The sequence below is a fragment of the Stegodyphus dumicola genome, chromosome 8 (genome assembly GCF_044657685.1).
Source record: "Stegodyphus dumicola isolate Sdum_Otavi_A_Nest chromosome 8, ASM4465768v1".
NCBI lineage: Eukaryota > Metazoa > Arthropoda > Arachnida > Araneae > Eresidae > Stegodyphus > Stegodyphus dumicola.
In genome coordinates this window covers 8,508,710-8,523,100 of record NC_140775.1, presented here as the reverse complement: position 1 = coordinate 8,523,100, position 14,391 = coordinate 8,508,710, and positions in this window count along the sequence as shown.

The window sequence follows — 14,391 nt, the reverse complement described above, 5'->3', positions numbered from 1 at the left end:
GGAATCCTATAAATACCCCAGGAATTCATATCCGGAATGGGGTCCTTGAGTATGGAACAAGGAATTTTATTGATGGGAGAATAAACGACCCGGAAGTTAAATTTCTGCAAAATATGTGCAACTTTATAGCTAATTGATGGAAAGAAGGGAATGACAACAGAATTTTCATAATCTAAAACAAGAGTGTGCCTTTTAGTGTGTTGAGATGAGAATTTTTTAACTGCTTGATTAACAATGTTGGGTGAAAAGCCCCTGTCAATAGCTATTGCTTTTAAATAATTTAGTTCTTCATCAAGGGCTAGTTTGGAGGAGCAAACTTGAAGAGCACGGAAAGCATAGGAATAAAATGAAGCTAACTTTTGTTTAGTCGGATGACATGATTTAAAGTGTGGTGGAAGGCAAACCGATGAAGGTTTACGGTAAACCGTAGTACTGAAGTTGGATGTGTTACGTGTGACCAGAATGTCGAGAAACGGAAGAGAATTGCACGTCTCAAGTTCAAAAGTGAACTGAATAGCAGGATCAATAGAATTCATTGTTGAAAGAACTTTATTTAAATCATCTTTATTATCTTCAAAAAGGGTAAAAGTATCGTCTACTCCTTAGAGATTCTTTGGTTGTGACGTCGGCTTACGCATGAAACGACGATCACGTGACCTCCCTACGCGTTCGGGGCAAAGAATATGTATTGTTAGACATTCTTTGTTCGGGGATTTAGCGCTGACCTATGCACCACTACACCTTCGACCTGACGTGATAGAAGCGTCTCCGGAATTTTCGACTAGTTTTTTTTTTTTTTTTTTTTTTTTTTTTTTTTTTGACTTTATTAACGACAAAAACCTTCTCTTTTATGATGCATGAACATTTTATCTTTATTTCAGTACCAAATTTATTGTCCTACGATGACTTAAACAAAAATTACCGACAAATTTCGATTTCTTGGTGCATATTCCTTAGACGCCATTATTACAACATGGAATTCAACAGCTTCAAAAATGCAAAATTATTCTTCTTCAGGCAATTCCCGTCAGTGGTACGTACAGTTTCAGTTTTTTCGATTTTTCAATATCAAATCTTTATTTTACAAAAATGTCGTACGCCAGAAAATTGTGCGACTTTAAATTCTGCGCATTTCTATACCAAAAGCATATTTATATGTGAATTAGATCAAAAGTTATCATTAAAAAGTATATGCAAATTGCATAGGCTGCTCCTTTACGAAAGACAAACTAAATGCAGATTCTGCCAAATTGGGAAATAATAGGTAGCAGTGCTAGGAATGCATTTTTTTCTACATAATCAACCATTCAACTTACTTTCTTTGTTTTCAGCATTCATCTGTACTACCTATATTTCTGAACTTGATTTAGTATTAAACTATTATTTTAATTCTCAAGTATGCGTGCATTAGTTTCATTAGTTAAAAAGATTATTAGGAAGTAAGATACTTGCAATGGTATATTGCTAAAAATATATAAGCATGCAGGAAAAGAATTGTTTTAAAGGACATAAATTATATCTTAATAGACAAATAAACAAACCAATCAATAATATAATTTGCTATTTCAGAATTTTCAGCAACAATACATTTTCTTATCTTTCTTTTTAATTTTTCAAAGCTACAAAACAGAAAATAAATCCATGACTGTTTGAAAATTTAAATACTCAATAAATAAAAGTGTGGAGAACAAAATATGATTTTAATAATGAATATTTATAAGGAATAATATTTAACATTTATAAGAACTGTTCAAATAAACTATCGCTAACAACAACACATGCATCGCAACCACAATGAGGTAACTGGCATATACTTTGAAAGATGGCCGGCATGTACTTCTACAGCAATGGTGCTAATATGGTGCCAAGGTCGGACTAGGGTTTTAAAAATTTATAGTTAACTATCACAAATTCTGAAAAAATGTGCCTTGTGGTATATAAGAAAGGTAATATGTTTGTACATGCCAAACAGATCTCCTTTTGTGACCTAGTTTTGGCTAGCCTGTATCAAATAATATAACAAAACAGTTTGCATCATACAGGCAATCGGTCTCTTCAAAATTTGTTGCACTATGCTTGAACTATCTTCTCTGTAAATACTTCTGTTTGATAGTTCATAACGTAGAGTAAACTTGGAAAGATTTGTTATGTACTGCTAAGCAACTTTTGCTGTATTTAATATTACTATTACATTAGTGTTTATAGAGTATAAACTCTGAAGGGAAATACGATACCTCGTGTTTTAAAGAAATTATTCTGTACTTTGCTATTCACGCGGTTTAATCCTAGTATCCGGTGCACACGGGATTTGGCTACTTTTGGCGACTTTATGATGAGCAGTAAAAACCGGACATTGCGATGAGTAGTTAACGGGTCATTCAAAGAAAATATATAGTTAAACATAGTGTATACTATGTATATAATATATATGCTATGTATATACACACATAGTATATAGTGTATAGTATATATATATAGAGACGTTCTTTGGATCATTTTTGGTGTTGGCGATAATTTTCAAAGTCGCGCCAAGGCTGCACCGTATACTAGGATTTTACCATTAACGCAATTGGTACAGTCTATAAACAAGCTATTCTTTTTTCTAAAATTACAATTTTAAGATTTTAAATTATTGAATACAGTTCTGTTTGGATCATAATTATACTTACAAATTAACACTGTATTATTTAGATTATAACAAAGGACTGAACAGCTATTTGCCTAAGAGGAAGAATGCCTTTGTGGAATACTTTTTATAAGATAAATTCCTCGCTTCCAAACTCTCATACAATCAATCCATTTACTGGGATTTGAAACTGGGTTGAACTAACAACACTCCTCAGTTTTACCAATTGCTTATTGTGAACCATTTCCATTGCAGGAAAATATTGCTAATACACATTAAATATGGATCCCACCAGTCACTGAGAAGTTATGACCACTGAACACTGGTAGTTCAACCTAGGTTTGAACACATTCAAATGATCTAGCTGCATGGTTGTTTTTCTCCATGTGTAACATGAATATGAGCTAGTTTCGCTTAGAAAGTTCTCCACAAAGGTATCCCTGTCCTTAGGCATGTAGCCCTTGTGTACTTGTACCATATTAAAATAACCTAAAATTTGAAAGCAGTTTTCACAATTATGGTAAATCATACATTTTAAGGTATTTTTTAAAAATTTCTTAAACTATAGAGAAAATTACTCATTATCTGTAATATGTGTTATTGATCGTTTCGTATTCCTAGACATCCATACCCTGTAAGGTCATTAGGCCTTTAACTGTAATAACTCATTTGCATCATTGGAGAGAAACATTATATCTATTGCAACGATTTATCCACTACCACTTGTCTTTCTATGTTCTCCTTTTTCTATATCACACATATACTTAAAGGAAACATCTGAGAATATTATAAACTTGCTATTAAAATTCTAAAAACAAAAAGAAGAAAGAGGTGCATGATGTCTTTAAAGCAAGCCACATTACAGTCTATGCATGCAGAAGGCTAAATATGAGATTTTGACGAAAACAAACAAAATTGCACTATGCTGTCCACCACTAGGCTAAAACATTAAAATTCCCATTAGAGGGATCATAATCTGCAGTCATGCTACTGAAAAACCATATGGGAGAATGCTATACATATGCGTGGGTTGAACAATAAATAATTTTTGGTGACATCATGGGTTGCCACGTAAATGCTTCTTGACGACATGGTGCGTTGCTTCATCAATATATTCTCATGGCTTATGGGTGGAGTTGTACGAAAAAAAAATCAACTGGCAAAATATTAGGTACTGTTCTATTATCGGTACCGGATTAACAAATGTATGCATGTACACATATATGCGTAAGAGTGTATACACATACATTCATACTTGCATATATGAACACATACATCCATATATACATGCATACATATCTACATTTCTGAATTAGGTCCTGATAAAGGAACAGTGCCAAATATTATACAGAAATAGATAAATTATGTGTTTAATAGACAATACAGTGGCTGTTAAAATAATGCCCTTATCAACCAGTTAAATATCCTTTACCTACTTCAACACAACCTCTTTCTGCTCAAACATTTATAGATTTAGAAATTTCCTGTGAGGAGAAATCAGTAAATTTTCAAGTCCAAGTGTAATGTAGAGTTTTATGAAATTAACTAAAACATACGTAATGCAGAGTAATGACACATTTCTATATTTTAAAAGGAAATTAAAAGACATTCATAATTGGAGGACATCAAAATCAAAACATACTGATATGGCAACGAAAGGAACTGAAATATAAACAGAACCTTAGTTTTAAAAATGTTATAATACTTCTTTAGTATTGCAGCTTCCATTTTTTTTAAACATCAAGCTGGCATCAGAATTATTGCCAACTTCATGTCTCATGTACACTTTGTTACTGCTCTGCTTCCTCAATTGCTTTTAATATGGCAAGAAGCATTCCAAGGTCTCAAAAATTTTTGCTATATTAATTCTGCAAAGTAAGATTCTTGATGATAGTGAAACGTGCCTCTTCGATTTTTACTCCACCACTTAGCGAAGCTCCACAGTCTTTCTATATTTTATATATGAGCAGCTGTTGTTGGGTCAAGAAAATGAAATTTATTGTCCACAGAAAAATATCTGTAAGCTGGTATTTACCAGTTCTTGTCTTTTATATTCTCACCAGAAGCTTGAATAAATTGTCACTCCCTCTTGTAGATGGTCGACAACTTTTGGCCTGAGTGTGGATGGCTCTCTATTTAGAAACTGAGCGAGAAAGAATTTTTCAGTTTTTTGGCATAACTTGTTGTGATATCATCCCTTTCTTCATCCACTGCCTCATAGAGAAATAACTCCACCTTCTTGTATTTTTAAACATTTATTTCACAAACACAAAACTAATACTAAACTACAATATTAATAACTGAAATATATAAAGTAATAAAAGTGAATTTTGGTTTCATTAATGGCTCCCACGAGCCTTCCATATGACCTATTTGTCGGTCTCCCCCTTGGAAACTAAACTTTTTGGGCCTCTCTAGACTGAGAGTTAGCACCCTCTATACAACTTGTTGGTTGGCGTCACCCATACATCACACCCCCCATCCAAGATTGAAATAGGGTGAAAGCCTATTGAAATATGACAAATTATGGTGACGTCAAAAAAAAAGAGTTACTTACCTACTAAAGTCTACAAATCAATCGATACTGAAATTGAAAGATATATAACACAATACTTATACAGGTTAGTTCTACACCTACTACAAGACTTCTTCTAAAACCGTAATATATAAATGATTAAAATTTAGTATTCAAACAATTCTAATGCAATAGAATATTTAAAGTGTCTATGATATACTTAAAAGTCTCTGGGAGAGTAGCTGAAAAAGAAATACACACAAAAAAAATAATAATATTAAGAGTTCATAAATGTCTATGAAAAGTTCTTTTTTTCACGTAAGTCACTTAATAGTCTCTAGTCTAGACAACGCATCAGCATTGCTTAACTTAGCACCTGGGCAATGTGAATTGTAGTATCATACTTTTGTAATGCTAAAGCCCATCTCTGTAACTTAGAAGATTGTGGTGCATTCTTTGTGATGAAAGTTAACGGATTGTGATCAGTTATCAGTTCCACGGGTGATCCAAAAAATCCAAGTTTCAAACTTTTTCAAGCTCCAAATAACAGCAAAAGCTTCCCTCTCGATAGTTGGCCATGCTTGTTGTGTTTTGGTAAGTTTCTGGCTGGCGTAACTAATCGGGTAAAACTTTTCGTTTTTCCTTTGAGATAAGCAGGCTCCAACACCTGTTAAAGATGCATCACATTGAATTATAAAAGGTAACCCTAGAACAGGGGTATAAAGACTAGGTGCTTCCATTAGGCATTTCTTCAATTTAACGAATGTTTCGTCGTGTTTCTCTGTCCAGCACAGCTCTTCAGGACTTCTTCTTTTGGTGAGCTCGGTTAATGGATAAGCTGTTTTGGCGTAATGTGGAATGTAATCTCTGTAATAATTACATAGGCCTAGAATGCTTTTCAATTGTTTTTTTGTTTGAGGTCTAGCTAATTTCTGAATAGCCTCCACTTTCTCTGGATCTGTACGATGACTGCCGGAACCGATGATATGTCCTAGATACTTAATATGAGTTTTAGCGAAGGAACATTTCTTGAGATTTACGAAAAACTGTAGTTCTAACAGTTTTGAAAAAATGGTGTCAAGATGTACTAAATGTTCATTCCAATTATTTGAATAAACAGCTATGTCATCGACGTAGGCTCGAGCAAAATCTTTGTATTTAGCAAGGGCCTGGTTCATCACTCTCTGAAATGTTGCAGTGGCGTTGCGTAGCCCGAAAGGCATGACTTTAAATTGATACTGAGCTCGATGTGTCTTGAAACATGCGAATTTTTGACTCTCTCTTTCTAATGGTATGGCCCAATAGCCTTTGAGTAAATCTATGCTGGATATGACTTTGGCTTTTCCAATGTAGAATAAGAGCTCTTTAGGATTTTCCATAGGGAAGTCATCTGGTTTCATTACTGCATTAAGGGATCTAAAGTCAACGCAAAGGCGAAGATTACCGTCTTTCTTCATAACGCATACAATAGGGTACGAAATTTCAGCGTTGGTTACTTCAATCAATCCCATTGACAACATTTCTTCGATTTGTGTATCTACTTGAGGCTTCAATGCTTCTGGAATTCGATAAACATATGGCTTCTTCCTTTCATTGTCATTTAATCTTATTTTATGTTCCCCTACTTTGGCAATTTGTACCTTATTTATAAATAAGTTTTCATATTTTCTTAACAAGTTCATCATTTCATTCCTTTTATCATCATCTAAATGGCTTAAATCTACTTCACTAAGATGAAAATGATCGGACTTGTCACTCACACTGGGTGTGGGATGGACTTCTCCTAGTTCTTCTTTGTTCTCAAATATTACACCTACTGCCTGTACTTTTGGATTAAATTTTCTAATTTTATTTACATGTACCCTTCTTATTGTACCATCTGTCAGTCTGACTCTGTAAGAATCTGGATTACAACGAGATACTATTTCTGCAGGTGCTATTTAGCTATGTTATCAGTATCCATCTGGCATATAATTTATTACTGGAATCTGGATTCAGCAGGTACACTTGATCTCCAGGGTTGAATTCTTTATATATAGCCCTTCGATTAGCATATCTTGCATATGCACCTTGTTTCAATTCTGCAGTTATAGATGCTTGTTCTGCTGCTATTTCTAAATTCATTTTTAGTTCCTGTAGATAATCAACAGCACTTTTACCCAATTTTATTGGTAATGGAATTTCTCCTGACCATGAAGATTTTAATACTGACAACGGACCTCTGGCCTCTCTTCCATACATTAATTTAAATGGGGATACTCCCATAGTACAATTTGGAATTTCGCAGTAAGCGAATAACAGGTATGGTATATGTTTGTCCCAATTTTTAGAGTCATTTCTAATGATATGATGAAGCATACGTTTTAGAACTTGGTTATACTGTTCAACTAATCCCGAACTTTGTGGATGTCCCGGTGTTGCAAATCTAGGACTTGCTCCTAATCTGGCATGGAATTCTTGTATTAATTCTGCAACAAAATTGGTACCTTGATTGCTAGCTATTACCCGAGGTATGCCCGTTCTCATAAAGATTTCTAATAATGCGTCGCATGTTGATTTTGCTGTAATAGTTCTCAAAGGGACAGCTTCTGGCCACCTAGAATGTTGGTCGACTAAACATAGTACATATTTGTGTTTACGTGCTGATGGAGGTTCAATTGGACCGATTATATCTACATTCACTGTGTCAAATGGAAATTCAGGCCTCTGAACTGGAACTATGAGTATACGATCGTTAGTTCTTTCTCTACTTTGTAATTGACATTCCTTACAAGTTTTACAATATTCTTCAATATCTCGTGACATGTTTGGCCAATAAAATGAATAACGAATCCTTTCTTTTGTTTTTCTCATCCCTAAATGATTTGCAAAAATAGATTCATGAGCTAATTTTAAAATTTGTTCCCTTCTAACTTTAGGTAATACCAATTGACTAACTTGTTCTTCGGAAATTCTTTCAGTATGATAAATCAAGTCAACCATAAAAAAATATTTATTTTTATTTCTTTGCGCGTCTTTATAGATATTGCGTAATATCTCGCATTCCCTTTGCTGCTGTTTAAAAATACTGGCATCTGAATGTTGACCCACTCCGCTTTCGTTTTCACCCTGAATGCAACTTATGACTAAATCTTGCTCTCCTCCTGTCATAAATAAATCAGCTCCGCTTTCGCCTTCGAATTGTTTTGACTGATGACGGTGGAGACACTGTGTCGCAATCACGATTCGCGCTAAGCAGATGAGATTCAGAGGTCAATAAATCATAAGCATTTGGAGTAATTACACAGGGAATATGAAGTTTTTCTGTTAAAGCTACTAATATTTCGACAGGTTTCAATAAATTAGGATTATCAGTATTTTTGATGGATAGTATTTTGATGGATCAGTATTTTTGATGGATGATAGAGGAATTCTAGCCACTTTAGCTGATATGGTTTCTCCGAATGCAGAAATTAGGTCAATATTACAGTTGTTCTCAATAGAGAAATTTGATATGTGTTTCGGATTTATAACAGAAATTTCAACACCTGAATCAATTATGGCTTGGATTTCATTACCTGCAACGCAAATATTTACCTTTTGCAATGGTTGCGTAAAACTTTCATTTGACAAGCATGAAGATCCGAATTTTGCTATTACTTTATCACTAGTATTTTTCTCTGGTGTTTCTTTTTTTAGAGGAGGGTTTTGTGTTACCGATTTGTTTCTTTGTGGACAAGATTTAGCGAGATGCGTTAATTTTCCACATATGTAACAGTCTTTGGGTGGATATTTATTTTTATTTTATGTTGCTTCTCATATGAGGCGGAATATATTTCGATTCTCTTGAAGAGTGGGACGATTTAGCTATGTTTTCATTAGTGTTAAAAGTGGTTTCTTTTAATGATTTGCCTTTGTTTACAAAATACAAGTCAACTTCTTTAGCTAAATCCTTAGGTTTTAACCAATTTTCTCCTGTTTTAATTTTAATGTAAATTGCCGTTTCTTTGTCTAACGTTTGGAAACGTTTGTCGGAAATCATTAGTTGACAAAGTGCATCAAAGTCATTAACTTCACGTAACTGACAGTAATACTGGAAATTTGCAGACAGTCTAGAAGCAAACTGAACATGTGACTCTTTAGGATCGCATCGTGCTCTTCGGAAATTCATTAAACATTCATAAGCAGTTGGCTGATATTCTTTTAATACTAGTTTTTTAATGGTTTCATAACGTTTTAGTTCTTCATCATTAGTGTAAAATAATATATTTGTTGCCTTATCCCCTAAAATGTTAATCAAAATTTCGGATTTGAGCTCCTGTGGTACATTTTTAGTTATGAATGCTCTCTCTAATGTTTGAAAAAACAAATTGAAATTTTCCGATCTTCCTGGAACAGGAATAGTTAACGTTTTAACACTCTTTATCAAATTTTCTAAATAATTTCCCGAACCTGTAATCATGTCTTTATCTGCGCGAGATCCATCTTTAACTGTATTCTGACTTCTAACTTTTTCTAATTCTAATTCTTTCTCTAGCTGCGCTAATTTTAATTTTTCAAGTTCAACCTTTTGAGCTTCTAAGGCTAACTGTGTATCCCTAGCTTTTATTTCATTTTCTTCTCTAATTTTTCTTTCCTCAACTATTGAGTTTAATAATCCAATTACAAATTCGGGATCATCTTTAAATATTTTACTGTCCTCAATTTTACCTTTTAGTTGAACCACTGTTTAACCAACAGTTTGTGTATCTTCAATTTCACCAAGAAGGTTTACTAAGTCTTCTTTCTTAGTATTCTTATACATTTTAATTAATATATATCTTACACACATATATATATCTTCAATACATCTATACTTTGAGTAAATAAAATCAAAAGCTTCCTACCTGCTTCTCTTGAAGTTTCTCTACCGTCATCTAAAGCTCTGGTTCTCGAAAGAGAGCATGTGATATCATCCCTTTCTTCATCCACTGCCTCATAGAGAAATAACTCCACCTTCTTGTATTTTTAAACATTCATTTCACAAACACAAAACTAATACTAAACTACAATACTAATAACTGAAATATATAAAGTAATAAAAGTGAATTTTGGTTTCATTAATGGCTCCCACGAGACTTCGATATGACCTATTTGTCGGTCTCCCTCTTGGAAACTAAACTTTTGGCGCATCTCTAGACTGAGAGTTAGCGCCCTCTATACATCTTGTTGGTTGGCATCACCCATACATCACACTTGTCATTTATACAGCATTATGGAAGAATTATGCCAGTTTTGGTTTTTTGCTGTATAAACAGATTTTCTGCTATGTTCAAAATTTTTTCAGGGCCACCTATTCACATATTTGGTTGGCGGATCATATGCAGAGAATACATCTCTCTCGTAAAAATGTTTCAGTGAATAGTGACATTTTTGTAGTGTTTCTTCCACTTTATGCTGTTACAAACAGTATTCTGAAACCACTAAACCAGCTGTTAAAACATATACCAGTATTTTTATTTCATTAGCAAATTTTCAAGCTGCACCTCTAAATGCTTTCACTGACGTGAAATTTTATTGAATGTCCATTTTTGCATATTCGGGTGTGATGTAAAATATGTGCATTTCTTGAAAGAAAGATATAGCAAGCATCTTCCTCACTTCTCAGTAAATTAAGAATTTTAAGATTAAAATATAAATAAAATTCATTAACATATAGAATACTGAGAGCTCTTCTTGTGATGAGAGAATTCAGAGTGATTATGAATTATTAACGTTTGGGTGGGAAGAAATATGATCACATGGTCTCCTCGAAGCTCTCCTCATTATAAGCAAACTGTAAATCATCATTGTTGGGGCTGCCAGATGTTTCAGAATAGTTTACATTGTCGATTCATCAAAAATCTTGACAACTTTAAAAAACAGGATTTATAATAATAAGTAAGAAAGCTTGGTTTAATTTATTTGATTATAGCACGTAAGGGCAATTAACCTAAAATGATGGATGTCTTTGTGAAAGACTTTCGGGGGGAAACTGGCTCGTATCTACACTAGAAAAGCGATGAATCCATCTTTGAAGTCATTTTTAAGCCTTAAATTGATATTAGCATTTTATGAAAATACCTTTTCAGCTTCACAACAGCTCATCCATATTAAAATTTGAGTGTATTTCACAGGATAAAAATTTGTTATTTAAATTTAGTGTGGGTGCAATATATTTGTCAAAACTATTCAGAACAAACTTATATACACATTAAAAATTCTGAACATGCAAAAACTAAAAAAAAACTTCTAGTAGATCTTTTGTTTAAATATATTACATGATGGTTTTTCCATCCAAAGATTATGTAAATAATTTATATTTAAACAGGTTCCTTTCAGATATACAATAAAATAATACAAGTTGTCACATTTATTACAAAATGTTGGTAATTTTAGATTAATTATTCATTTGAATAATATATAGAGAAACAAATATTAATTTTTTTTCTAATGCAATGATGAAATTAAAGCACAAAACATTAATTATTAGATGAAATGTATTGGAAATATTAACAGAACGAATTTAAAACTGAAATCTCGTATGTTTCTCAGTGATTTAAAATAAACACTAGAGTATATTGGAAAGCTAATTAGTGTTGAATTATCACTGTCGTTCGCATTTGCAGATTTATATTATTCTTCTCTTATTTATTATTATTTTATCTGAATTTTTTTAACAACGAATAGATAGAAATATTTTCGTAGATAGATGCCGGTTCGTGATGAAAGGACGAAATACGGCGGGAGGGGTGAATGCTAATTTGTAGCACGGCTGTTCACGTTGTGCTCTTAATTATTACCAGCTCTAAGAACCATGAGGTTTCCAACCTCTAAAATAATTTGTTTCCGTAGGCCGCAAAAATGTGCATGTGCATTTTAAATAAGTAATGCTTTTATTTTTGTTATTGGTTATTGTCATATAAAATTATAAGAATAAATCAATTTTTATGGCGTAAAATTTTAACAAGATAATATATTGTTAATGCTTTTCTAACAGTAACCTGTAAAATCCTAGTATACCCAGCCTTGGCGCGACTTTGAAAATTATCCAAAGAATGTCTATATATATATATATTATACACACATAGCATATATACTATATACATAGTATATACTATGTTTAACTGTATATTTTCTTTGAATGACCCGTTAACTACTCATCGTGTATGTCCTGTTTTTACTGCTCATCCAAAAGTAGCCAAATCCCCTGTGCACCGGATACTAGGATTAAACCCAAAACCTTTCAGAGGATGGCAGGTGTGACATAAATAGATGATTAAATTGAAATAAAAATATTATTATTGATTATCTAAGATAACAGAATAGTTTGATGCATCACCATGGTCATCAAAATCAGCAAACCATTGCTGGTGTAAGGAATGTATTGTTTTCTATGTTAACTGGAATTTAAGACAATATTTTTTCGTATGTCCCAGTTAATTTCAGTATATTAATACTAATTTATATTTTTTAAATGAATTTTTATTTCCGTTATAAATGCTTAATATATTCTTTCCTGTGCTAACTTGAATTTAATACAAATTTATTTACATCTACATGTTGCATATTAGTTTTACATCTACATGCTTATTATCTGTGAATTTTTACTACCATATGCTTAATATATTGTTTTCTCTGCTAATCTGAATATACATGCACTAAAAATCACATTTACGGCTCAGCTCATCGTCGATTAACCGCGAGTTTGGCGAGTAAAAATGCAACGGCGCCAACGGGTTCTCTGCAGATGAAAACCCGTATTTGGAAATCTGAATTACTAATATATATATGGAAAATAACAAAACTTACCATTCTAATGCTGAGGTTTGTACTTCAAGGTTTATGTTCTTCGCTATGACTTGGTGACAAGTTTTTGCAAATCTGAATTTTTATAATTTAAAGTATTATATATCTTTTCATTCATTAATTTGGACTGAATACACACTTAGCTTTAATAATTATTCAATTTGTATTTTCCAGTTTATAATTTATTGTCATTTCTAACATTTACTAAATCCAACGTGGATTCCAGTTTGCGATGTTTTATGTGAATAGCTAAATCTTAATTACTTATTAACTTGATTATCTGGACCATTTTTTCCTTTTTAATTGACTAAATTTGTAAGTCAATTTTTTTTTTGCTGGTTTGAATACTAAAATCCTTTTTAAATTCGTTTATTTGCAATTTAAATAATCTAGGCGAAAACAAGTGGGAAGATATCTTGGCAGTATCTTTGCACTTGGTTTTTTCCGCCAAAAGTTCAGTCCCTTCTAGTTTTAGTCATAGCTTACCAACAATTGGATTTCTTTTTTACTTTTAAATATTTGTCAAGAAATATATTATTTCCTGGTTTTTGTGCAATGTAATAGTGCCTGCTCATTTTATATTCATATGTCAATTTTACTTCTACTTTTGATTTGTTAATTAGTAGAACATCTTGTGTTATAATTATTTACTATCAATGCAAGACATTTATAACTTAGTAATTTTAGTATTGCATCATATAATAGCAATGTGTCCATTCAAGTAACCAAGTATTGCACTCATTTTTCAATCAAATTATTCTCTGAAGGATTTAAGTGCTTTACTTAATTTTAAAGTTCACTAAACTGTTTACTGAGTTGATTTTTGGGACTTGTGTAATCAATTTCTAGATACCATTTTGATTTGGCGATCTTTTCATTTCTCTCAAATTAACAGTTTAAATGATAAGTTTTCCCCCCCTCCCCCCAAGTTTCTCCTCAAATCTCATAAAAATTAATTTAAATTAATAATTTTTGGCCTTTCTGTCAATTTTAACTTTAATTAAATTCCAGTTTATTTACAGGTTGATTATAATTAAAGTTTAAAAACTCTATAAAAAAAAGAACCACTGATGAAAATAATGTCAAATTTGAAAGGAATATTATTGAAGAAGGCGGGAAGCGTATGGCAGAAGAAAAAATGTAGTTTCAAAAGTTAGCAACAGATGGAGCTGTAAGCGGAAGATGTAAATTAAAATGTCAGTTAAATTTCAGTGTTATAAAACTGCCAGGTCCTCATTTCGCATCTCGGACATTCGCCATGGGTGTTTTACTGTAGGACCGTGCTCTACTAATAAAGCTGTATTACTAGAGTGATGATGATGCAAGAGTAGCTATGCAAAAATTCAGGACACTGAAGGGTATAAAAGAAGGTGTTGGTCCAATGAGTGTTGTGAATCTAAAGAAAATGATGCAAAAATTTAAAATGACAGGTTTGTTTGATGTG